Source organism: Protopterus annectens, chromosome 10.part0, assembly GCF_019279795.1.
Source record: "Protopterus annectens isolate FY-2018-M chromosome 10.part0, PAN1.0, whole genome shotgun sequence".
In the NCBI taxonomy this organism is placed as follows: domain Eukaryota; kingdom Metazoa; phylum Chordata; order Ceratodontiformes; family Protopteridae; genus Protopterus; species Protopterus annectens.
Window position 1 is genome coordinate 259,416,672 of NC_056744.1, and position 27,651 is coordinate 259,444,322.

The window sequence follows — 27,651 nt, forward strand, 5'->3', positions numbered from 1 at the left end:
AAAATCTGCTGCAGTTGAGCTTACTTTGAAACTAACCCCCCTCAAAAAACAAATTTACACCCAAATTATGATTAATAACAATGCTTATCACACACCACTTTTTCTAAGTAAAATTAATCCCTTACATTCTGCTTATTGCACCATATGCCAAAACAGACTTGCAGACACTTCATATTTTTTGGAGCTGCAAGCATATAGTATTTCTGAGGTTGCAGTATCTTAGAGTGCTCATTTTACTCCAATTCATAATGATTTTAGAGTTGGTTTATATAAGCAGGAGGGGAAGGGAATGCGGCCATCAATAGAGAAAAATATACCTGGGTGAAGCTCTGTTGCAGAAAACATTTTAAAAATCTAACAGCAAGTTTCTGAATTCATTATAATTTATCTAAATTGCAGTTAAACGTTTGAGGTGTCAAACACCCCAAGTTTGGGCTTTGCTGTTTTGGGAGCAAACATCTGATTATCATCCATGAAAAGGAACTTCTGGCACTTCTATTTTATTTCATGGCCTATTAAAGGATTAACCAGAGCAGGTTTGCACTCAGTCCATGTAAGCAAAGATGTTCCTTTCAGACAAAAAATATTTTAATCATGGAAACCTTTTAACCTATGAAGCAAGAAGTAATGATTCCCACAGTGTAAACAGAGTTACTGATACAGTTGTGCAGCTAACTGTACTATTCTACAGATTATGTAATACCTGCAGATGTGCTAGACACCAGTTTGCCAGAATCATTACTACCTCTGTCTTTCTGTTTTGGGAACTCTTCACTATGCAATAACAAGCAGGCTACAACCAACCACTATATTCTTAAAACATGACTGATTCACAGGGGAACATATAGGTTGGACACACCATACTGTTTGATTTCTTATTTCAAGAATTTCAGACAAAGCCAAATGATATTATGGGCAAAGGCCAAAAATCAGTGACAATTTGCAAATATTACTAATTCATTCAGAAAATTTATAGAAAAACAGATTTTACAGAAACTTTTATTTTCTGAAGATTAAGAAGTACGAAGCTCTAATGTCTAGCATTATTACTCAGTTATTTACCAGAAAATTAAAAAGTAACCAACAAGATGGCAAAATCTCCACAGACACACTCTTTTTGTTATCTGCTTTCATCAGAACTAAAGTACAATAATAACAAGACCTTCAAAACCCATTCAGATTTGTTGATAGGGTGCTTTCACAAGTTTGTAATTTTGTCATCTTTTTTTTTTTTTTTTTCACTTGGTGTATATATTCAATTTGGTGGGTGCCTTCTGTACGGAGTCTGCATGTCCTCCCTGTGGTCGTGTGGGTTTCCTCCGGGTGTTCCAGTTTCCTCCCACATCCCAATGACATGCTGTAGGTGGATTGGATACTCTAAATTGGCCCTAGGCGTGAGTGTGTGCGTGTGTGTGCGTGCCTTCTGTGGCAACCCGACACCATAAAAAACTCCACTGCCAATCATGAGCAGAAGGTGATCTGCTGTGGTGACCCCTAACTGGGAAAAGCCAAAAGAAGAAGAAGAAGGTGTATATATTCAATTTGGTATTTACCAGACAATTCCAAAATTTCTATGGGGCAAGGCAAAAGCATGAGGCAAAATCAAGGATAGTCTGCAAAAGCAGGGACAGCTGAGTACTATGGGACACTTCACTGTAAACACTTGAAAGTCACTTGAGTCATGGGAAATTACTGAAACATCTCACATTACCTCTGGTTAATGCCATCATGCAAGAAAATTGTGTAGACCCCTTAATAGTACCCTATCATGTAACCAGTTTTACAGAGGTAACTACAGTTATTCAGCTGCTTGTTCTATTTCATCCCTCAAGCATACCAAAGGTTTACTTTTAAAGAAATGCATTTCTTATAGTTGTTCGTAATTTTCTGAATCTACTTGAATTCATCTAAGCTTGAAAATGAGGTGAGTCTCACTTGTGCAGTCATCTCAGTAGTCCAACATAAAAGATTAAAGATGTTTTGTACCTATAAGAAAATAATCCTTTATAAACAAATGACCACATTTCTGCTGAACTGCTTTTTACATAGGTACCTAAAGTACTTCAGTCATAGTTTGTTTGGATTAATCCAGGTGATATAACCAGACACCACTGATAAGTCCTCTGAAATTATCAATCCTTGTCATTTGATATTACTGGACTGCTCTTTATAGGCAGACATATAGCCCTTTAATCCTTAGTGCATAGCTTCTATTAAAGATACATTACAATATGTAAAAGCCTTAGACAATAAACTGTTTACTTTTACTCCACTGGAAGTGTTTCTGTTTCTTATGCTTTTGGACACTGTTGCCTGCTAGCCATCAAAGTCTCTCTCAGTTAAGCAGTCAACTCATTCCCTAATGGGTAGTCAGATTGTGAGTGGCCATCATCCAGGAACCCAACAGGGTTCGTTCAGAGTTTTTACATTTTTCCTTGGATCTAACTAAGCTCATACTCGGAGAGGTGTAGGACAGGCAATGTGAAATGGGTTAACCATGGAGAATACGTCTCTATTCAACAAGGAGTTCTCCTCCCACGCATCTATGCCTGTGTCCCTGCAGTATGAACAGTTCACTGTCTGGTCTCCACAAGGAAAATGACATCGCACTATGTGCATCTTACTGCATGAAAACAACACCCCCCCAGGTGAAGTGAATAGGGCATGGTTCTTCACTATTTCCCCTCCCTGCATGATTTCTTGAGTGCTAGGCTCAGTACTTGAACTCCAGATGCCTGCTTCATAGTTAGGACTCCATTTCTCTGTGCCACATGGGAGGAGGTCATATATAATAGTCTTGTAATGGGAAAATTCTCAGAATGTCAGTCTATTGCATTAAAACAAAATGACTGGATAACAAAAAGCAATATTTGGGAAGCTGGTTACACGCAGCTGGAATGTATATGGGTGCATATTACTGACAATTGTACTTACACTCAATTGCGTTACTTTGCTACATCATGTCAACACAGCAGTTGAAAAGTACAGATGATCTGATACTGATCTCAAACCAAAACCAGACAGTCTCATTTTCCATGTCACAAATAACCAGTAGTTAAAGAAAACAAAAGCAACCTATGTTTGATAACCATAATCCTATCCCTCCTCCGACTCCAACCCATCACATTAGGGTACTAAACAGGTAACAGAGACACATTTCACATATACCAATATCCAGGCATACCAAAACATTTATCAACTTACCTAGCCCTTACTCTAAAGCTAACATGCTAATACATGTACCCCCCATGCACACACACAGACACACATGCGTGCGCGCGTGCACACACACACACACACGCACACACACACACACACACACACACACACACACACACACACACACACACACGCACACACTCTCACATGAACACACATGTGCACACAGACTCATCTTCTTCTTCTTCTTTCAGCTTTTCCCAGTTAGGGGTCGCCACAGGGGAACTCTGGTCCGCTAATGATTGGCAGTAGATTTTTATGGTGCTGAGGTGCCAGCCCAACGCGCAACCTTCAAGAAAGGCATGCCCATTCACGCATGTCTTTCGAACACCACTCGACCACAGGGAGGACATGCAGACTCCACACTGAAGGCGCTCCAGCTGAGAATCGAATAGCAGAACCTCTTGCTGTGAGGCGATGAAAAAATAAACTTCAGATTCGGTGAATCAGACGTTTAATGGAAAAAACACAAAAAAATAAAAAGAGAACAACAGACTAAGCACTTTCACCCTGAACAATCCAGGCTTCTTCAGAGTCTGATGCTACATACTTTCCAGTCAATTAAATGTACACAATCCAAATAAAATCAACCAATAAAAAACAGTTGTCAATTAACGCTGTAATAAAAAACAACAACCCACCACACCTTTCAGTTGGACAACCTTAAACATTACACGATAAGTATATAGTTTTACCTTCTAATAGATTTCAAAAATGTGCAAGAAATTGCATAAAAAACTGATGGTAAATAATGTTTGTACAAAACAATTATTCAAAACTAAATATGCAAAAACACTCTAAAAATTATCTGTCAAATGAATTCCTTCATTTCTAATGCTGAATCAATGTCACTCCCAGTCTCCTTCACCATAACTCAATCCACAATAAAGAACAAAAACCTTTTCTATGCTGTACATACTTCCGTGAGTCTAAATAGGTCATTTGATGTCTTACTCCTTCTTATGTTGTAAATGTGTTTGTACAAATAATCCCTTAATTTTTTCAATGTCTTCCCCACATAAAAGGAAGAACGGGTCAGCCAAGTAGACACATATATCCCTGAAACCTAGCAAAAGTATTCCCCTTCAAAAAATATATAATTGTTTTGTAAAACTAACGCCATAAATTCCACTAATATTCTAACTTTAGTATTAGTAAACTCTAGATCATCTATAAGGACATCTATAAAAATTCACAATCATCTATGTGTGGGATTACAGAAGACAAATTGATCACATCAATGGCCAAAATTTTATATTTGCATCAACTGGAGCCAAATTTAATATCGCAAGCAAATGCCAAGAATCCCTTAGTATATGCTCTTTACGTTTCGCCAAATCCTTACAATGGTGGCCCACTTAAGCTTTCAGGGTTTCTGTTTTGGATGCACATGCTGCACCTGGTCCTTCATTAGTTGTCGAGCATTCATGGGTTTGAAGGTTACTGGTTCATACCTACTCATCCACAAAGCTGATGGGCTATAAATGAAAGTTTTGTTACCTAATATTCCATTTTGCATGATCTGAGTCTTACTGCACTGAAAAAAGCTTGAATTTAAGCACTTCTGACATCAGAAAAGTATTTGATGATCTGCACATTCAGTTAATAGTATGCTACCTATATACAGATATATTATATCAGTTCCCATTCATACTCTAAAGACTCCTAGAGTTGTCCTAGGAAAATTAGTAAGTCCCATGGCTATAGGATCTCAGCCTTTTCATCTTGTTTTGATGTACAGTGATATTAATGGTAGTATACTTAACAAACAGATGTATGTGAGATACAGCCTTCCATGACATGGGGTGCTTTTTGTGACTTTCAAATCTTAAAACATCCAAACATTTCAGTTTGGCAGGTTTCACTATTGTGACCTTCCAGTTATGATAAGGAGCCACATATGTATAGATACACACACACACACACACACACATACATAGATGTGTGTGTGTGTGTGTGTGTGTGTGTGTGTGTGTGTGTGTGTGTGTGTGTATCTATATTCAGAAAGGAGCGGTGAAGCCTTCAGAACTTCTTGATGTGTCACAGAAGCATTCTGAACAGATTGCAATGGACCATTATGCACAAGTGATTATCTTGCTTTAATTTGCTATGGGTGTCAAATCTAAGAAAATGTGAAAGATACCAGGAGTCTAAACAGCACAAGCAGCAGAATCTGAGGGAGCTACCTTGTATAATAATTTAATAAGTAAAGACAAGGTCTTTATAAATTAAATCTGTTTCAGTAATCCACATTTTATCAAGTACACTGTGATATCCTTGTGGTTAACCTCACTGTTCTGCATGCATACTTGCAAGTTTAAAGAACCCATTGTCATTTTCAGTGATTTCACCATTTTTGTAAATTGGACTGCAGAGATTAAATGTCTTTCACACTTCCCTGACTTCCTTGATGAAACCTGAGCATGCACTGTGTTAAAAGAAAAAAAATTCCAATATTCTGTAAAAAATCAAACCTTAGTGTGCCTTAGGCAGTCTGTTAAAGCTTCGTGAAGTTCTTAGTAAGAAATAGCTTTCAGCCAGCTATGATAGATGTGAATATGATTCACCAGGCCTTTTATCCTTTTAATTCCTGCTGTACCAGTTATCACTGTCCTCCAGGAGGTCAGATGTTTGCAGCATTCCAGAACAAATTTAGATGAAGACCAACTTCTTATTTAATTACTGAAGGAAGTTTTTAAAAAATGATAAGGTTCTGTTCCTTCTTTTTTTTTAATTTCTACTACACTTGCTTTTAAACCACCATTTTTTGATACTAGTGTTGCTTTGCATCTGTACCATTCTTGGCACTCAGAAGATAAATAGGAAAACTAGTAGCCTAGGAAAAAAATTAAATGTTTTGCACAGCAGCATGAAATGGCCTATGAGAAAATCATGCAGGTACAAGACATAATAATTCCAGGTAAATCTGAATGCACCTGCCTGGCATACAGTGTACAACAGCTAAATGTGTCTATAAATAAGCAACTGAACTTGTTTAATGTTCCATTATTTTTGTTTTCTACATCTACCTTCTTTAAAACAGCAAAGTATAATTTAAGCATCACTGTTGGTTTGTCAACTGCATTTTAGAAAAATCCTTATAAAATCTACCTAATCTCATCAAATCTGAAATGTCAATGCCAAAACTATCAGCAACAAAAGGTTGACAGTGCAAACATCAACAAATCACCCCTCTTGCATTGAGGGATTCCTTGCACATGCAAACAACTTAAAAAGGAAGACAAAAACATTGTTTTTAGCAGGAAGCAAGCCCTCCTGCCCTCCATATGGGGGACTGCATCCCCATACCTCCTGCTAATATATATATATACATATATATATATATATATATATATATATATATATATATATATATATATATATATACATCTATATCTATACATATATCTATACCTATAGCTATATGGTGGCACTGCTGTGGCTTCTTGATTATATTACTAGATAGGGAGAGAGTTCTAATCTGACAGCAGTCAAGTTGTGTATATGCGGGTTATGTATAGACTCATGTAGCTATGACCTGTCAGGCTTCAGTGGGCTAATTGAAAAGGCATTGGCCTCTTAAGCCAGAGATTATGGGTTTGAGTCCCATCTGATATAATGTAATCAGGGGTGATGGCATAATGTTTAAAGCTTTTTCCTCACAGACATAAAGTACAAGGTTTGCTTTTCATATTTAGAAGGGAAATTGGCTTGGCTTAAAATGGCCCAAAAGGGTAGCTAGCCTACTAGTTAAGTGAACAATGAATGAATGATAAAAATATATGTGTATGTAGTTATATCTGTACTTATCTATAGTTATATATATGTATGTATGAATATGTATACATATATATATAATATATAATATATATAATATATAATATATATATATATATATATATATATATATATATATATATATATATATATATATATATATATATATATAAAGAAATAGATACATACATAGAATATAGTAGATAATGCACACTGGAGGTAGAATTTCAAGTTCAGTTCACTTATTTACAGTGCAGCGTAAAGGTAAAATGCAAACAAGCTTCATTCTGCAGCAAGAAAAGTTTGCTAATCTCAAAAACAGTCTTATGGCTCTTGTTTCATTTGCTCGAGTAGATATTAAATAGCAGTTGTAAGGCTCTTGTTTTGTATCCCCTCAAGCAAATTTCAGGTAGTTCTTCAAACAGATCTACAGATGTCTTCCTTCTGCTCCATGTTTCTTCCACTATGCTATCCAACTAGTCTCTTCCAAGTATTAGTTTTGTTTGGCCACAGTGCTCTCTCGCAAAAACATTTAAACATATCTTACAGTTAACTTTCTGTCTGGTAAAAAGTCTACCAAAAGTCCCTGTTCTTGGCCATATAACTTCCTCCTCAGTGAGAGGCAAACATCTCTAACATGTTGTCCTGTGCTTTTCAGTTGCATTTCTGCAGGTATACCAAATCTGTAACTCTACCATAGTGTCTGATTTATACATCCAAGCTTCCATATTATTTGGTATATAAACATCATCTCAAGCAATGCATTAACAGGATTACAACACATATGACTGTATTTTCTTAGCAAAATAGTGTTTATCTTAACATCTATTTAACATTCACTCCACCATAACTTCTCCCTCTCAGCATACATCCCTCATGTTTATCCAGGTTACGATGGGTTATGTGTCCTGGAATACCCATCTGCATTCAAAGTTCTTAGTAGTCATCCTGTGTTTAACTGTAAATCTGAAGGGCTTGAATGGAAAAAGCCCACCTTCCTAGTTTGCTGTTGACAATTGTATTTTTTCAGTATAGTTATTGCACAGGTGTATGATCAGTGACTAATGAGGAGCTAAGACCTAACAAATAGTGCTATAATGAGGTGAGTGTCCATTCAAAGACAAGGCATGTTGCTCATTTCTAAAGTACAATGTCTCAGATGTATTTACTTTTCTACTGTGATAGCAGACTTGGTATTTTCTACCACCTGCTTTTTGAGAAAGTATAAATTATACCACTACTTTAGGCATATCTGTATATATTAAAAATTATTATTGGAGTCGGGGGCAGCTAATACTTGTTCCAAACACAAAATATTCTTCAATTACTTAAAAGCCTCATTTACTGCTATAGCTCAAATTAGCTCTATGAGGGCCTCACATAGATTCATATGTTCATAAATTCATAGGAGGTTACTAGACTAATGGCCCCAGGGCCTTTACAAGCCTAGCTATGTTATACCTAAGTTCCCAAACTGACCATGGTGAGATGGTCTTTATTTGCAGGGAATGTTTATGATCAGCACCAACTGCCCATCTCCATGGGGGATGTAGGTGGCACCCCCTGGATTTATGGTCTCCCATAAAATTGTCTAGGCCGTGCTTAAATAGGATCATTGAGGAACTTTGCTTTATGTGGATTGGGAGTTTATTTCTGAGGAGTGGCAATCTCTGGGAGACATATCTGTCTCTCCAGCATGTTCTGTTCATGTCACATGCTAGGTTGAGATCCCTGGAGTGACTGACTCTTGTTCTATTGGAACACACACACCATTTCCATTAGAGCAGGGTCAGAGACTGCTCTGTAAGCCAGGCACAAGTTACATCTCAACAGCCTGTAGGATACAGAGTGCAGTGCCAGAGCTTTCAGTCTTTCCATGTAGGTCATGTTTTGATGGCCCTGAATTTTCTTATTTAGGTACCTCTGTGGTGTCTCCAGCTGCTGCAGGTGTCTGGTGAGGTACATATAATAGGGATCATTGTACTATATTAGTGGTCTGATGGGGGTTGAGTACAGAGGAGTTATAACATCCTTAGCCTTGGATGTGACGCCCTTACTTTTGAGCTGTGCAAAGTAAAAGGCTTTCTTTATACTGTGGGCACATGGTGATCAAAGTTTAGGTTGCTGTCAAAGTGTGTTCCCAAATCTCACACCACTGGGTTTGAGCTTAGGGGGGGGGTGCTGTCAATATTGTAATTTGCACAGAATTCCCCTTTGCCGAAGGGGATAATAATGTTTTTTTGTTTTTAGTTTTAGTTTGTGGCTTTGGCACCAATCATGTATCTGTGTTAACCACTTTTGTGGTATGTTAACATTTTTGGGGACTCTTGCAGTCATCAGTGAACTTTGTAAGCCTCTCAGCAGCCTGTAGGATACAGAGTGCAGTGCCAGGGCTTTCAATCTTTCCATGTAGGTCATGTTTTGAAGGCCCTGAATTTTCTTATTCAGATACCTATGTGGTGTCTCCAGCTGCTGCACGTGTCTGGTGAGGTACACATAAAAGGGAGCATTGTACTATATTAGTGGTCTGATGAGGGTTGAGTACAGAGGAGTTCTAACATCCTTAGCCTTGGATGTCATGCCCTTACTTTTGAGCTGTGCAAAGTGAAAGGCTTTCTTTATACTGTGGACACATGGTGATCAAAGTTTAGGTTGCTATCAAAGTATGTTCCCAAATCTCACACCACTGGGTTTGAGCTTAGGAGGGTGCTGTCAATATTGTAATTTGCACAGAATTCCCCTTTCTGAAGGGGATAATAATGCATATTTTTCTTTTAGTTTTAGTTTGTGGCTTTGGCACCAATCATATATCTGTGTTAACCCCTTTTTTAGTATGTTAACATTTTTGGGGGGGTTCTTGCAATCATCAGTGAACTTTATAAGCCACAAGCCATCTACTTTCACCTAGACTTCTGAGATATAGATTCCAAACAATAGAAGGCCCACCACAGATCCCTGTGGCACACCACTGGTAACTGCTCTACTGGTATAGGTGGACTCCCCAACTTTGTATGCATTTTGTCAGTGAGCCAGTTGGCTACCCATCTAGTGACATATGAGTTAACCCCAGCTGGGAGAGTTTCTCAATGATACCATAGTGGTGGATTGTGTTGAAAGCCTTGACCAAGTCAAGATAGCTGGTATGTACTGTTTTGCCTATCCAGGGCTTTGGTAAGATTGTTAAAGAAGTCCACTAAATGTAATAAGCATGATCTATCCTTAATGAAGCCAAACTGGGTCAGGTCAAGAGTTTAAAGTTTGCCTTTGTTAATAAGATCTGTGATTATTCTTTTTATGGCCTTGCAGATACGGCTGGTTAGGCTTATGGGTCTATAGTTTCTAGGGTTGGTTGATGGGCCCCCTTTGTGCAAGGGGATTAGTGTTGCTGTTCTCCAGTTTGCTGGAACAAAGCCAGTGCTCAGGCTGTGGTTAAAGAGATGGCCATGTGGTTTCACTAGGTTTTGCTTTAGATTGTTTAAAAGGTATCCTGTGATGTTATCTGGTTTCATAGCAGCTGTGTTTTTGGCCTTGGAGAGCATGGCTATGACCTGCTCTTTGGAGATACTAGGTAGAGGACTGATATCAGGCATGCTTTGGGGTATGGCTAGTGGGGACAGGGAGGTGAATTTTGCACCAAATATGTCACCTAACAGGTTGGCAATTCCCTCGGGTTCTGTATGAGCCATATCATCCACTATAAGTTTGGCACATATCTGAGCATTCACTTTTAAATTTCAGATACAGCTAAAGAATGCCTCAGGTAAGGATGCTAATTTAGCCTTGTAACTAGCTTTAGAGGCATTTACAAGATATCTGATTAGCTTGTTCAGGCTGTGAAGAGTATTCTTCCTCTGTTGAGTAAGTTCCTTCTTGTTCTGATATAACAGTTTCCTCCTTTTTTATATAACCTGTTTATACTGGAGGTCCTCCAGGGTCGGTTGTTTTTTTTTAGGAGGACCTGGTTTTGTTCTGGTCAGGTACAGCTGAGTCAATACAGTTGTTTAAGTGGTTGTACAGAGCATGTGTGTACTCTTCTGCATAGGAGTCATTCTTGGCTGCATTAGCAGGGTGTATGAAACTTTTTATACCATCATGTAATAGACTGTAGTTTACTTTGGAGAAATGTAATTTTTTTTTTCTCCTGTGGGTGTGTCAGGTCTGATAGTTACATCAAATGAGACAGATTTATGGTCTTACATTTACCAGGGAGGGAAACAGACAGGAGGAAGTGCAGTGACCCCCCCCCCCCCTCCATGTTAGTGAATACCAAGTCCAGGACACTTAATCCCCTTGTGGAGGTGCAGACTAACTGTTCCAGAGCATTTGAATTTACAAAGTCCAGAAACCTCAGGGAGAGCATGTTTGTGCTGGTGTATGTTGCCCATTCAGTGAAAGTATAGTTGAAATATCCCATGGCCAAAGTGTTTGGATGTATAGTGAGTTACTCTAGCAAGTCCAGGTAGGCAGTGTGCTTTCATGGTGAGGGACCTGTAGCTAGTAATGATATAGTTGGGTATTTTACCTATTGTTAGTTGAACCTGGAGGAGCTCAAGATAGTTGTACTGTTTAACCAGTCTCAAGGTGTATTTGCTTTTAATAAAGATAGATACACCTCCACCTTTAGTTCTTTCATGCTCATTTTGGGCTCTAAATGTGTGGAAGGTGTTGTAACCTTGCACTGCTGGAGTTGAACCATGTCTCAGTGACTGCACAGATGTCAGCATATTTGAAGGTGAGGAGTGTTTCCAGGAAGTACAATTTCCTGTTTAGGCTCCTAGCATTAAGCAGTAAAACCATGAGTTTTGTTCGAGTGGATTTTTTTACATTGGGAATTTTGTTGTTTTGACATTGCCTAGAAAAGGCACTATGGGGGGAGGTAAGTGCACTTGCCAGTATCTGAAAGTCTAGAGGAGACAGGTGAAGACCACCTCTGGCAAAGCAGCATGGGTTGTTGACCATATCATCCCAGACTGAGAGATACTGCACCCCTATGGAATGACACCAGAAGCTAAGTCAATTGTTAAAGTCAATCATTTTTTGTCTATATTACCTCACTAAAAGATAGGGATAGAGCATGGAAAACCTGGCCAAAAACAAAGCTCCAACCTGACCTCCAGAAATACAGAGAGCTAAGAAACTTGGCCAAAAGTCATATAAATACAGGCAAGAAAACCTTGTATTATAACCCACCTCAACCTTTAAATCTAATCCCAAAAAGTTCTGGAACTCAGTAAACCAAATAATACACCCAGGTTCCCCAAGCTGTCCAAATCCATGCCCAGACAAAACATATGAGGAAATTGTCACCATCTTCAACTCTTATTTTATTGACTCAGTATCCAAACCACTCAACCACATCCACAACCTAGCTATTCATAAAAATAATTTGAACAGCTCAGACTCCACTCCAAAAAGTAACTCTACAAATAATTTCTCCTTAAAACATGTTTTTACTAACTTTATCAAATCTCTACTATCCAAATTAAACCCATGCTCCACATCAGTAGACAATATCCCCTCTTCTTTCCTACAGATCACTGCTAATCCCCTTGCTCTTCCAGTCACCATACTAATAAATGTCTCTATCTCTGACTCTACTGTTCCTACTATTTGGAAACAGTTCTACACCCTTCGTATACATAAAGGAGGTAACTCCACTAAAATATCCAATTTTAGATCCATTGCTATACTCTCACCTCTCTGCAAAATTCTAGAAAAATGCATACAAAAACAAATAATGCAATACCTACTTCATGAAAATCTACTCACACCCACTCAGCATGGCTTTTGTCCCAAGCACAGCACCACTACAGCTCTTCTGTCCTTCCTTAATTCTGTCTCACTTGCCAAGAGACAATAATAAACTTATTTCCTGTCTTTTCATAGACCTCTCTAAAGCCTTTAACACAGCCTCTCATCCTCTTCTTCTGCACAAACTCACTAACCCAATTTTCTCACCTGCTACTATCTCATGGTTTGACAGTTACCTCTCTGATCGCTACCAGTCATAAAAATGACTCTCAGCTCACTCTCCTCTTCTATCTGTTAAAACAGGTGTTCCACAAGGCTCCATCTTTGGCCCACTACTTTTTAATATCTTTACCAATCTTCTCTCCTCTTCCTGTCCTGAGGCTTCCCTCATACGATATGTAGATGACTCTACAGTTATCACTATCGCTGACTCTCCAGCTGAACTCATCACAGTTACACAGACCTCCTTTAACTCTGTAGAAAACTGGCTATCTGATAACCAACTTATTCTCAACCCCCCAAAAACTATTACTCTTTCTTCCTAAAAAACTTCACTATATCAAATCCTCCTTCTCAATATTGTCTCCAAACAACACCCCAATACAGGTAGACACCAGCACAAAGCTCCTAGTTGTTACTATACATGACCACTTAAAGTGTGATTTACATATCAATAACTGCATTAGGAAAACACATCAGAAGTTAAGACTTCTGTACCTTAACAAGAAATTTCTTAACAAAGAAGCCAAGTTAACCCTTTCTAATTCTTACCTCTTACCCACTTTACTCTATAGCTCTCAAATTCTAACTAACTTCAACACTGGACTGCTAGTCAAACTAGAAATAACTTACAACCAAAGAGCTAGATTTGCTGCACAAAATACATACAAGCCCCACCACTGTCTCTCATTGAAATAATTAAATTGTCTAGAATTACCTAACTTGCTCCTACTTACTCAGCCTCAGATCATTCCCTCTGTTCTCTACAAACCCTCTTACTGCCTGACTCTCTCATCTCTAATCTCCCACTACACCCCAACAAGATCCCTCCATAGTTCCAGCCAAGGCCTTCTGCAAATCCATAAACCTAATACTAAAATAGGCCATAGTCTCTACAGTTTCAATCCCACCAAGGCTTGGAATAGTCTACCACTCTAAATCAGGTCACTTCAGCTACTAAAACAATTCAAAACTGCTACTGAACAATACCCGCAAACTAAATGGATCTGTCAATGTAATCATCCCCCTTAACCTTTCTCTAACCTTTTCTATTTCTCCTCTTGCTCTATTTCCTTTCTCTACTATCTACTAGTTCCACTTCTGACCTCTGCTTACTACAACTAGGATTAAATACTCTTCTGCATGATGAGAACATTTTTAAAATTGTATATAATCTTGCACTTTTTTGTATAGTATATATTATGTGTCTTGTTTATTAATTATTACTCTGGATGTTAGTCTGTTAAACTATGTTGGAGCTTTTCTCCTCGGGCCTCTGCTGAAAAAGGGCTATTAAGCTCAGTCGGACAAACCCAGTCAACAAATTTAAAACAAATAAATAATAAATAAATATTGTGGCATCATTCTGAGAGAAGGTAAGATGCTGCATATGGCTAAGGACATACCTGCCTGGGATACAAAATCTGAAAATAATCTCGTCTCTCTTCATACAGTCCAGAGAGGTACTTATCAAGCCATTTATAGGTTCATAGGTTCATGGGTAGGTACTAGGCTATCAACACAAGGGCCTAAGTAAGCCTAGCCAACAAAGTTCAATGGCTTACGCCACCCAAGAAAGTTATTTTCCTGTGCCCCTGTTGAGCACAGTCACAGAAGTGATCCCTGGGGTGTATTTCCTATTTCCCATCCACTCATCAAGATTTTTCTTGAAGAGTGCTAATGAGGAACTTTGCTTGACATATATGGGTAGCTTGTTCCAGAGTATGAGAAATCTCTGGGACAGGAATCTATCCCTCCAGCATGTCCTGTTTTTTGTGGTGACAAGGTTTAGGTCCCTCAAGCATGTAGCTCGAAGGGATCAGGATTTCTTTAGGTGTAGCATGTCCAACAGCTCTGGGTTTGACATAGCTTTATATGTTAGGCAGAGATCACCTTGGAGTAGGTGATATGCTACAGAGTAAAGCTGGAATTGTTTGAGATGGTCAGTGTAGGGCATCTGTTTGAGGCCAGTAATCCTCTTTGTGAGGTACTTCTGTGGCTTTTCCAGCTGCTGCAGATGTCTTTTAAGGTACATTCTAAAAGGGGCATTGTACTCTATAATGGGTCTAATGAGTGTCGAGTAGAGGGGGACAATGACCTCTTTTTTCCTGGATGAGAACCCTTTTGTGATGAGGTGTGCCATGTAGAAGGATTTCCTGACTACTGTGGCAATGTGATTATCAAAGAAGAGACTACTGTCCACCTGTGTCCCAAGGTCTCTTATCACACATTCAGTGTTAAGTAGACTGCCTCCTATGTGGTAGTTCATGGGTACAGAGTTTTTACCAAAGGGGATGACAATGTCCTTTTTGGCATTCAGCTTGAGGCCATGGCTCTGATACCAGGCGTCTGTCTCTTCTGTAGGATGTCCGCATCATTTGGGGACTCGTCTATGGCTCCTAGTTTACAGTCATCTGTGAACTTCATTAGCCAAAGATCTTCTGTGTTAGCCTGTACTTCAGATAAGTAGATACCAAATAGAAGAGGTCCCAGGAATGAACCCTGTGGTACTCCACTTGTCACTGGTTTGAAGTCAGATTTGGAGTCTACAACTTTTACAGTGTGGGTTCTGTCAGTGATCCAGTTGGCAACCCATCTTGTGACATAGGGATTTATACCTAGTTTAGTGAGTTTAGCTATAATTCCAGAATGGGGGATGGTGTCGAAAGCCTTGGCAAGATCTAGATAGGCTGTGTGAACCACCTTACCCTCATCTACGGCTTTGGTGACTGCTTCAAAGAAGTTAATCAAGTTCAGGAGGCATGATCTGCCTTTCACAAACCTGAACTGGGTGGGGTCCAGAGTTTGGAAGTTACAATGTCTTTGTTTATGAGTTTTTGCACTTTCTGATGAAGTTTACGACGAAAACGTTTTACTGTAATTGTCAGCGTTAATTTGACTGTGCTGGTTCGGAAGACTATTAAAGAGTGTTGGATCTTATTGAGGCTATCCTTCTTGGCGTGTGGTGAATTTTGGTTTATTGTTTTTTCTTGCACCACTTCCCATTTTGTGTTTCTTTGTTTATGAGTTCCATGATGATACATTCCATGCCCTTACAGACCAGGCTCAGCAGGCTAATAGGACAATAGTTCCCAGGATCAGTGGCTGCTCCCCCTTTGTGGAGTGGGATAACTGTTGCTGTGAGCTATTCAGTGGGCACAAAGCCTGAGGTGAGGCTATGCTTGAACATGGTGCTTAGGTGGGGAGCCAGTTCGTTCTGAAGTTCGTGTAAAACGCAGCCTGGGATGCTGTCCGTTCTCATAGATGCTGTGTTTTTGGCTTTAGAAAGTGCTGATTTTACCTGCATAGTTGTGATTACAGGGACTCTGCATTCTTCCTGTATAGATATGGGCCCTTTAGGGGGTGAGAGAGGGGTAAAGTTAGCACTGAACCTATCTGCCAGGATATTGGCAATATCAGTTGGTTCTGTAATTTTTGTGCTGTTGTGCTGTAACTCAGAGCAGATCTGTGTGTTGCCATTGAGATTTTTGACATAGCTATAGAATGCTTTGTGGTTGTCCCTAGAATCAGTGGCAATTTTGTTTTCATAGCTAGCTTTGGAGGATCTTATAAGGGATCTCAGCTTCTTACTGAGGCTGACCAGGGAGCTCCTCCACTCATGGGATTTTACTCTCTTTTGCAACAGTTTCTTCCTTCTGTTGTAAAGTTTGTTTATGGCAGGGGACCACCAGATTGGCTTCCTTGTTTTGGAGGATAGCATCTTGGTTCTGTTTGGGATAGCACGATCCATGCACTCATGTAAGTGCTTATAGAGCGCATTTGTGTAGGATTCAGCAGTCGTAACTGTATTGTCCATCTGCATGGGTGTCATGAAGTTTGTCACTTCTGTCTTAAGAAGAATGAAGTTAGCTTTGGAGAAATTTTTTACCGTGGTTTCCTTAATGTAGGGTGGGGACGGGATGTGGATATCTAGGGTGATTAGCTTATGGTCGGATCACACCAACGAGGAGATGCTTCAGGTGTGGAACACCGGTCACTCATGTTGGTAATGACTAGGTCTAGGATATTGTTGCCCCTGGTGGGGGTGTGGATAAGCTGATCCTGGGCATTGGAATTTATGAATTCCAGGAAGCATTAAGCAAAGGAATTGGTACATGAGTACTTTTTCCATTTAATGGTGGGGTAGTTGAAATTGCCCATTATTAGGGTGTTTGGTTGAACCCTAATATTTTCCAGTATATCAAGAAATGAGGAGTGGGAATCCTGGGGCATAGTGGGGGATCTGTAGCAAGTTACAATTTGGATTGCGGCCTTGCCCAGAGTTAGTTGCACTTGGATAATCTTGGATGTATTATGCTGAGCAATTAGCCTGGACATGTGGATATCTTTAATGAATATGGACATGCCTCCACCTTTAGTGTTTCAGTCCAGGTTAGGTGGCTGAAAAGTGTGGTATGCGTTATAGCCTGGTAATGCAGGGGTGCTCTCTGGAGCCTTGAACCAGATCTCAGTCACTGCACAGATATCGATGTTCTCCATTTTAAGGAGTGCCTCGAGGGAGTGCATTTTGAGATTTAGACCTCTAGCGTTGAGTAGCATTACCCTTAGTTTTTGCTTGCCTGTTCCTGTTATGGTGGTGAATTTGTCATTTGAACCTTGCCTAAAAAAGGCACTATAGGGGCAGCAAGAATCTTGGCCAGTATCCAGAATCCCAGGGGTGACAGGTGCAGGCCATCTCTGGCAAAGCATCGTGTTCTGTCGACCATGTCATCCCAGGAAGACAGATACTGGATCCCCTTAGAATGACACCAGAAGCTTTGCCAATTGTTGAAGTCAATCATTTTGTCCTTGTACTGCGGTATCTTTCTGGGCAATGGCAGGATGCTACTCAGGGCTAGGGTCATATCTGCCTGGGCTACAAGATCGGAGAGCTCCTCCATGTCTCTTTTCATGTCATCCAGGGAGGTACATCTCAGGTCATCCACACCAACATGGACAATGACAGAGTCATATTTCTACTTGTTGTGGAGTGACCTGACTGCATGGGTTATATGGTGGATCGTGGTACCTGACAAGCAGCTGATAGTAACCTTCTCCTTGTTTAGCCTGGTGACTGGGACATCAGTGTGCCTGACTATAGAGTCACCTATGACTAGTGTGTTGGGTACATTGTTTTGCATTATGGGCTGTGGTTGAGTGGCACACTGAGTCTGTGGGCTATGTGCTATTTGGTTTGTGCTGGGGGGTGGAAGTTTCTTGTGTTTCTGCTTTGGAGGTCTCTGTTGCTTGAGCAGATAATTATTGAGAGCCTCTGTGAATGTTTTTATATTTCTATGTCTGGATGTTGGTGGTCTAGGTTTGGTGGGACTATGTGGTGAGTGTGGTGTGGTGCAAGTGTTTACCTTCTCCTCTTGACTATCAAGTTCAGTCTTGGTTGGAGAGAGTTTTACCTCCAGTTTGGCTAGATGTTTGGCTAGATAAGTGCATCTCACACAGGTTGTAATGTTGTGTGGTAGGAGGAGAGGGTTGTATGTGTACATGAGGCAATTGCTACATTGCCCTAAGATGCCCAGATTCATCAGATAGACAGGAGAGAACACTTAAAGCTGACCCTTGGACATGCCTAAATAAAAAATTATTTTCCTCTAGACAAGTGAGGAAAGTGAGTACAAGAGCTGTTTTTATCTAAGCAAGTGAGGAAAGTAAGTCCAAAAACTGTTTTCCTCTTGCTAATGAGGAAGGTTGAGTGTTGTAGAAATCTGTAGCTTATTTAGTGCTTACATCAAGTTCTGAACAAGTGCTGAGAACGAATAAGCAAATTCAAGTGCTAAAACTAAGAATCTTCATCTGAACTAGACTGGTTACAGGAAAAAACAAGTGCAAATGTGGGCTTTTACATCAGAAAGTTGAAAGAGATGGAAAAACTACCCAAACAGCCAATAACTACAATTTCTGGGCCAGAAACCACTCCTTATGTGGTAGATAGGTTACCTAGTACTTACCACTCCCACTGATAAGCTATAAGGCTTCCCTCCTACACAGAAAGGCTTTGGGGGCTCAGGAGCTTACAAACAGTCCTGGATACAACAAATCTGTATCTGGACTAGACTAGTTACAGGAAAGGCAGGAAACAATCATACATTTGTTTTTGTTACAGTTAATAAGAACACAGGGAGATTCTAGCAAAGTTTTTTTTTTTTTTTGTAAAGAAAAGGAAGAGAGGAGAAGCAGAAGATAATTCAATGTTAAGAAACTAAGTGGGTTGGCCTTCTCAAATGTTCTCTCTGTATTAGGTAGAATGAGCTAATGACACTAGACTGGGTGGAGTGCCCCAGATCAAATTTACAGTAGGGTATGCAACTGCAAAGCTACCAAGTATAGCAGCAACTCAGCAAGACATCAATATGTACTATGACAGAATCTTAATGGTAATTGTTCAGTTACTTGAGTGAGTGTGTGATTTGACAGATCCTGACACCTGATAGGCAGGTGACTGTGACCTTCTCCTTGTCCAGAGAGAAGGACATCTGTGTATTTCAGTGTGGAACTGTCTTTGACCAGCGCATTTTGTGTTTGAAGTGTTTTGCCTTAGGGGCTTATTTGCTGAGACACAGTTTTGTGTTTTATTATGTGTAGTGGGCTCTATTTGCTTTGCAGTATTCGCAAGTGGTTTGTGCTTGGGAGGTCTCTGATCTTTTGGTAGGCTTTTATTGACTATCTCCATATAAGTGGGTTTATGTATTGTGACCTTGTTTTGTGTGAGAGGTGATGTGTGTGTGCTGGCAACCTGTTTGATGTCTGATTTGTTATGTTGATTCCAAATTCATAGTGTAATTACATCTCCCAAATATTGTATTTGTTTGTTTTAGGAGTAAGTGGTTGTCAGTATATGTGAGGCAATTACTACATTGCCTCAAGATACCCATATCAATCAGACTGGTCAGAGAAATGGTTGGAAACCATCCATTATGGTAGGTTTTTACTGTAGCTACTATTGGAGAGTTTTCTAGTTTGACCAGATTTTGTTCTAGGATTAACAAAGGGGCTTGTTCTATTGAAGGTTAGGGGTTAAAAAAACCTATGACAATGCTTCTCAGTGTACCTTTGAGTTTTCCACAATGCAGCAGGGGAACTTGGGAGAGTTCCTCTAACAGATGTCTAATGTAAAATTGTATATCAGGGTGTTTGCATCCATACAGGGCACCACTAAACCCCAATGTACAGTGGACAGCTACATGCACACAAATGTGAGGCTTAAATACAAATAAGAATAAACACTTTAAAGCTAAACCACCAATGAGAAAGCACACAGTGAGCTTTCCTCCAGTAGTCTCCGCCTCAGATGAGGTTCCGACTACACACTTCTTCCACAGGCATGCAAACAGGGCCCGCCTAATGTAATATGGCTGGAATAGTGCTCAAGTGTTACAATACAGTCTAGATTCAGCAGATCTGAATCTAGTCTATGCTATGTGCGAGCTACTTAAAGCAACAAAACAGCTGTTTTACAAGCCTCCTGTTACAATACAGTCTAGATTCAGCAGATCTGAATCTAGTCTATGCTATGTGCGAGCTACTTAAAGCAACAAAACAGCTTTTTTAAAAGTGCAGAAATTACAGTAAAAATCAGCAAAACGAGGTAGCAAAATAATAAAATACAGTCATCAAAGTGCAAAGGAAACTCACAAAGGACTTATTATTTCAATTTTAGCAGTGAATGCTTTGGATTTCAACAGAATCTCTCCAAGCCTCTGGCAAAAGTCACCAAACGTTGAGCAGCTCTGGTTAAAAAAGGGCAAACCTGTGGAAACATGAGGCTTAAATATAAACAAGAATAAACACTTTTAAGCTAAACTACCAATGGGAAATCACACAATGAGCTTTCCTCTAGTAATCTTCAACAAAGATAAAGTTCAGACTACATACTTATGCCACAAGGGTTCAGACAGGGACCTCCTAATAATGTAAGATGGCTGGAATACTGCTCAAATGTTACAATGCAGTATAAATACTTTTTGTAAGGTATTTTAGTGGGCAGGATCTGGTAACAAGGTTAGATATGAACTTTTTGTACCAACCTAGTAGATAGTAGAATACTTTCACTTAACATTTAGTACTGGAGCTCAGCCAGTTTTTAACAGTTTCTGTGATGTCTGTTTTCTATTTACTTACTCATGTACCAGTTGCATATGATAAATATCTGGCTTCTGTTATACACAGCTTCTTTTGGCAGCATATACAGTAAGTCCTGTTGGTCTTAAAGATTTTAGGACAGTTTGGCTAAATGTAATATTTTCTCTGGTGACTGCCAGTCTTTTGACATTAATGTGTGTGTCTAAGTATTGATTATTATGTTATCAAGGCATGCACATGAATATTGTTTATTATGTTATCAATTTGTGCAACTAAGTACTCTTTACTGTGTTATCAATGTGTTCAGCTGAGTATCTGGTGTGTAATTTCAAAACTTTTTACAGGAGCCTCCGAAAAGTGGCAGGAGCTTTGTGGAGCCAATGGGTACATTTTTACAATTTCCCACAACTGTCTATCTCAACAGTGGCAGAAAAATACAGATATATGTTATGTTCAAAAGTGGCAGTCTCCCCTGGATAATGTACACAATCATTATAGTATTGTTTATTTTCATGAAAATTGAACACATGATAACACCGATATGAAGCAAGCATGGATGGAATCGAACTCCTGACTATATTGCAGATATACTCTATCTTAGTCATTAGCAAGACAAGCCACAGAAGCAATGGTAAAACAGCTAACTGTAAAACACATTTCTGGAAAATGGAATACATGACAGAGGGCAAATAAAATGAATATGGCTGTTTATGAACCCCTGTTCTTCTCAATTATATATTTATCATAATGGTGTATTAGGAACACATTCAGTGAGTGGAGCATATGACAGCAGGACAACAAAAATACATCTACCTGGGTTCAAAGCTCTGATGTTTGAATATTGCATTTTATAAAATAGGGCGCAAGCAAGTGAAGTGAGAGAAGAACATATTTTGAATATAACTGAAAACACACATTTCATGGAAGTATTATATTTTTCAAGATTGAAAAAAGGAATAGCAGACAAAAACTTACTAAACAAAAGGTTAGGGGATTAAAACCCATCAGTGACTGTACACAAAAATGCATGAGTGCACTAAGGCATGGACACTATTGCATACACAATATCATACACATATTGTGTTTATCTTATTTTATACTTGAATGGCACATTATTAATGCATGATAGCATTTTTTGTCAGAATGCTGCAACCTAAACCACACTTAAATGGAACCTCAGCCTCTCGAACTGATTGCTCATACCAGCACATTAGCAAGTGACACCACAGAGAAATTTATAACAAGGTTGTACATCAACACACATTTGAAGGTAATGCTATAGTACTGTGAAAGACTATATAATGAACATTGCACCCAGCATGTAATAATCATGGACTCACAATACTCCCATTATGGATAGACAATGTACATATGTTATGACTAGACACATGGAGTCTGAGACAACCAAGCATTATTGACATATTATGTCAGTATTTCCTGGTGCCATGCATCAGTTGTCACCTCAGATGCTTGACAGAAAATGGAGTTCTTTGCATGTTCAAAGGATTTTCCTCAGTTTTTGCCACATGATGAAACTTGTAATTTCCTTATACTTGACCCCAAATGTGCTCTCCACAATAACTATATAACTATACATTATAATTCATATCCCACATCCCAAAGACATGCTGTAGGTGGATTGGATACTCTAATGTGGCTCTAGGCATGAGTGTGTGTGTGAGTGTGCCTTCTGTGGAAGGTCGGGCACCAGGCTGGCAACTTGACACTGTAAAACTCTACTGCCAATCATGAGCAGACAGGTGATCTGCTGTGGCGACCCCTAACCGGGAAATGCCGAAAGAAGAAGAAGAAGATTAATATTTTTTTCCATTGGGAAAGACATTTATCGCCCAGTATGTGGTGTGATAATGTCACCAGAAGGTAGTTACTTTACTGTAGTTCAGTATTTCATAGTGACTGTGTAATACTGAGTATTAGTAGACAGCATACAATATGTGAATCAAAGTTCACCACCTACTGTATCGATAGTTTACAGAATAGTGGCAAGCTGTGACATGCACATATTATGATTACCCTTTTTACCTATCTGCATTGTACCTAATTACTGCAAAATATGGATTGTTAGTTGCACTATTGCAACAAAGACCTCAATGTATTTGAACTCTTGCCAACCTAACTCACATTGACCTATGTACTAGCTACTGATGCCACATAAGAAGTTATGCAGCATCACACATTTCAATGGATGTTGCCATCATAGAGTGTGTGTGTGTGTGTGTGTGTGTGTGTGTGTGTGTGTGTGTGTGTGTGTGTGTGTGTGTGTGTGTATGTGTGTGTGTGTGTGTGTGTCGCCCATGCATGCACGTGTATGTTCAGCAACCAGGGGATCAAAACCCTCCACCTGTCATATCCAAGTAGTATATTTTATATCACATGAGTTCATTTAGTGATTACTGCATGATACCCAATGTGATTTACACAGATACAATGCACACCTCATTAGATCTGAGCTCCTGTCCACCTCATTCCTATTCTCTTGACCTTTGTATTAGATACTAACACCACAAAAGAGTTATAACAGAGGTATCAGAAATCACACATTAGAAGAGAGTGTTGCAACAATGTGGATGACAAAAAAGGAACACTGTTAAGCATACAACAAGCTAAATATCACAGCAATAATGCATTGAGCCAGGAAATATGTTACAGTTAAACCAATGATATCTAATTACAATTATATTGCTGTTGCATTCTGTTATGCCCCAAGGGCAGCCTAACTTGTGCAACAGTCATCAAAACATCTATGTTTCTAAGACTGATGCAATGCACGCATTACTGAAATGGAAACCATGACTGTGGAACTGATATGTTCCAGAACAATGCAGTGTCATGTAAAGTCACAGAAGAACTTATAGTGCATGTGTCTGACAACTCACAGATGAAGAGAATGTTCAAAGGGAAAACCATAAAGGTGATGTAATAGGAAGTGAGCAGGTGTGTGACAATGCAATATATAACTGAATGGAGTGTAATCCATGTCTTTCATAGTCACATACTCCATATCATTGCACGGCCTTGAATGGACAAGGTCCTGCTCCCACTATACTAGCACCTCCAGTTCTACATCAGTTGTGGATGTGTCTACACCCAAGAGAGGCCATCCTCATAGTCATGGTCATGGGAATGCTGATACTGAAGCTGAGCTCACTGCCATGAATGCCTTGGACCTGCTAGTTGACCATGGCATAGTGCTGGCCTATGTGCTGAGGCTCTAGCTCTACAGATACACAGGCACACCTCCACAGCCCAAAGCACATCCCCTAAATCTGGTGATCTTAGCCCTTCAATATAATACCCCACATACACTTTTTTTACACTGTCCATAAGTACACTTATTCATTTTGTTAGACCACAGAATTCATGCTCATGCACTTCCCTGTGAAAGACATGCACAGCTATTCCCCCTTCCCCACCACTGCAGAAGATGATAACTGTGCTCCACTCTCTGCAGATTATGACTTGGTGTACCTATGTATGATGCCAGAGTGGCTAGCCTATGCATGGATAAGCACAGTCTGGTGTTTTTTCTATATATCGTTACTTGTCTGTATTTGCTTATATTGTACAGCTTGGTAGTAAAGCTTCCTTCCTGACCTGTGAAAACTCTTCCTTTGGCTACCTATGTCTGATATACAGAGTACCCAGCCTATGCAAAGATTAGCACAGTCTGGTGTTTTTGTAAGCACCATTATTACTTGTCTGCATTTGCTTATGCAGTGATGGTATGTGCAAACAATTATCTATTAGCTAGTGCCATGGTGTATATTGCTGCCTCCATCTAGCATGGTCATGCTGTTAGCTCCTCCTTTGACTGCTCATCTGTCTCAGCTGTAGCTGCCAGTGGTGCTGGGAACTACAGCTCCTCATACTGTAGTGCTCTGCCAGATGTATCCAGATAGTAGAACTGTTACTTGAGCAGCCCAGGCACAAGCTCTGTGATGTTTCTGTTTGGTGATGGGGCATGGTTACAACCTTGCTCTCTTCAGTTATGTGTATTTTTTATTCTGGAAATGAGCCAAGGTTCTAGTGCATATCAAGTATCACCCAATGGATCTACTGGTAGAAAGTCACTTCCTTGCAAACTGTTTGCAAAGGGCACATGTGTGCCATCTGTGCGAGTCATGAAAACTGCCTGGCTGGCCTAAACACACACTGTAGATGACAGCCCTGTGCATTACAGAGTACCTGGCAGTTGAAAGAGTGACACTCCTTGCAGTTGACATACTTCATTTCCAGTTTATTTGGTGGGGCCTTTATTTTGATGTGAGTACAGGTGATTCAACCCTCATGAAAATGATTTATACAACTGAAACCCCATGTTGTGCTGGCTGCCTCTCTTTTAATGTATGTAAGAACCATATATGTTCTCCCACATGCTGAAACATGGATTTGAGGAACTGGTGGATTATTTTCAAGGCAGATGCATGAGATATCCCCACTGTTTCCACAGTTATTCACTAAAAGTTCTCTGTAGCTAATATATGTAAACAGATATAGCTTACTCTCTACTAGAATGAGTACTCCACAACACCCATTGGACGAAGACTCATGTTTACATTTGGTTGACTAGTGACCCTGTCCATATAGTAGTGGTCCATTATGTTGGCGTCATGGAGGATATGAAATGTTAAGCATGGTCAGAAAAACTAGCACCTCTAAAGGAGACTTTGCATACCATCTGCAGCAGCAGTAGATGATATGAGAGCCTCTTGCAGTTACAAGTTTACAATTGCTGACGCAATTCTTAACAGATTTCTTATGTGCTTCAACTTGAACATATTGTCATATTCATAACTAATGTGTTTTTGGTAAGGTGGGGTATCATTTAAACATTTAGGAATTGGCCCTCCACCTTTTTTTTTTACTTCATTAGCATACAATATGGCTCAGTATATGGTCATTAGCATACACCTTGACTGTGCTTTGTTTTCTAGACAGGCTCATAATGTTATTATATTTCCTTAATTACGCATAACTCTGCTCACCCCCCACTTGTCACACTTCTTTTAGCACAATGTGGTAATGTTTTCTGAATCCAACACAACCCCCGGATTCAGTAATCTTCAATGCAGGACTAGCTTAGTCCTGCATGGAATTGACCATTTAGGAGCAGCACAGCAGCGCGCCATGCATATTAATGAAGGCATGCTGCTTGAGCTCCTAAACAAACACAGAGCATGGACTAGTCCAGGGGGGGGGGTTCTGAGAGCAGAACTCTTACAATATACACGGCCCTGCAGTCAAGAACTGCAGTTTAGCTAGTACAATGAGCAAAACCGCTCATAGGGGGTTGTATACCCCCAGCAACACCCCCCCAAGTTTATAAGAGCAATATTTAAAATATCATAATACAAATAATTTATTTATTTTATCAAACAGATAAAATTTAACTGTAGGTGTGCAGGTTTGCCCATTACTTAGCCACATATACTGCAGCTTAAATGGCACAAGAAGATAAATATCAAGATATATGCAAATGAAACAGTACTGCAATAGTGTAGTGGTCAGAGCATTTGCCTTACAAGCAGTCATTCCCAGGTCGAGTCTCACTCCAGTACATTCCATTTTCCATGTCAAATCACTTTATGAACAATATTTTTTGTTGCATAACCTACTAAATCACATATATTTGTGAACTGGAGTACTGCATTAAATGCAGATGTGAGGAATCATTGTAATAATGTTGTAAAATCCATAGATAAACACAAGTGCCCCATGCAGTATATGTACACATGAATCAGGGATACAAATCAAAGGTATAATGTGTAATGAATGATAAATCCATAGCGTGTCCAAATCTACCACCTTCCTAAGAACCATTTTACATTTCTGTTTAAATTAGTGCGAGGGTAAGCTGGAATAAGTACTATAAAGCAGTAGTAAGCGGAAGTAAGCATACTTAAGCAGTAGTAAGTGGGTTTAAGCCTGTTTGCATGGGGGTAAGCAATGCGCACATAGGTTAAGTAATATTGAAGCTAACTCTCTGTAAGCATATATAATAGGAAGTAAGCATTGCTTACCGTCTCGCAAACCCAGGCAAACCTGCTTACAATTGCTTAAAAGTGCCTTGATCACTCTGTGTGCAATAGCCGCTGTGCTGGCCAGCAACAAAATAAACAGCCGCTGCACATCTTGAACCCAGGATCCTGTACACTATATTCATAGCAGTTAACCAGTAAGCCATCACAGCAGTAAATAAGACTGAGGTATCACCAAACAGATCCTCACTATAGGAATACTAAACTTAACATGTGAAAGGACTATACATACAGTTTTATGTTGTATAATCTACTGCATAACATAAATATGTGAACTGGAGTACTGCATTAAGTCCAGATGTGAGGTGTCATTGTAATAAAGTGTTGAAATCCCCTAATAAACACAAGGACCCCATACAGTGTATGTACACATGAATCATGGATATCAAGCACATATATAACATCTAATGAATAGTAAATCAATGCCAAACAGCAAAAAGTATGCACATTAAAAATTCAGCAATGCTAAGCTTTGCACAGCCCTGCTTACTAGGTGTAAGAAATGTGTAGGCCAGCTAAATCAGTTTGCCCA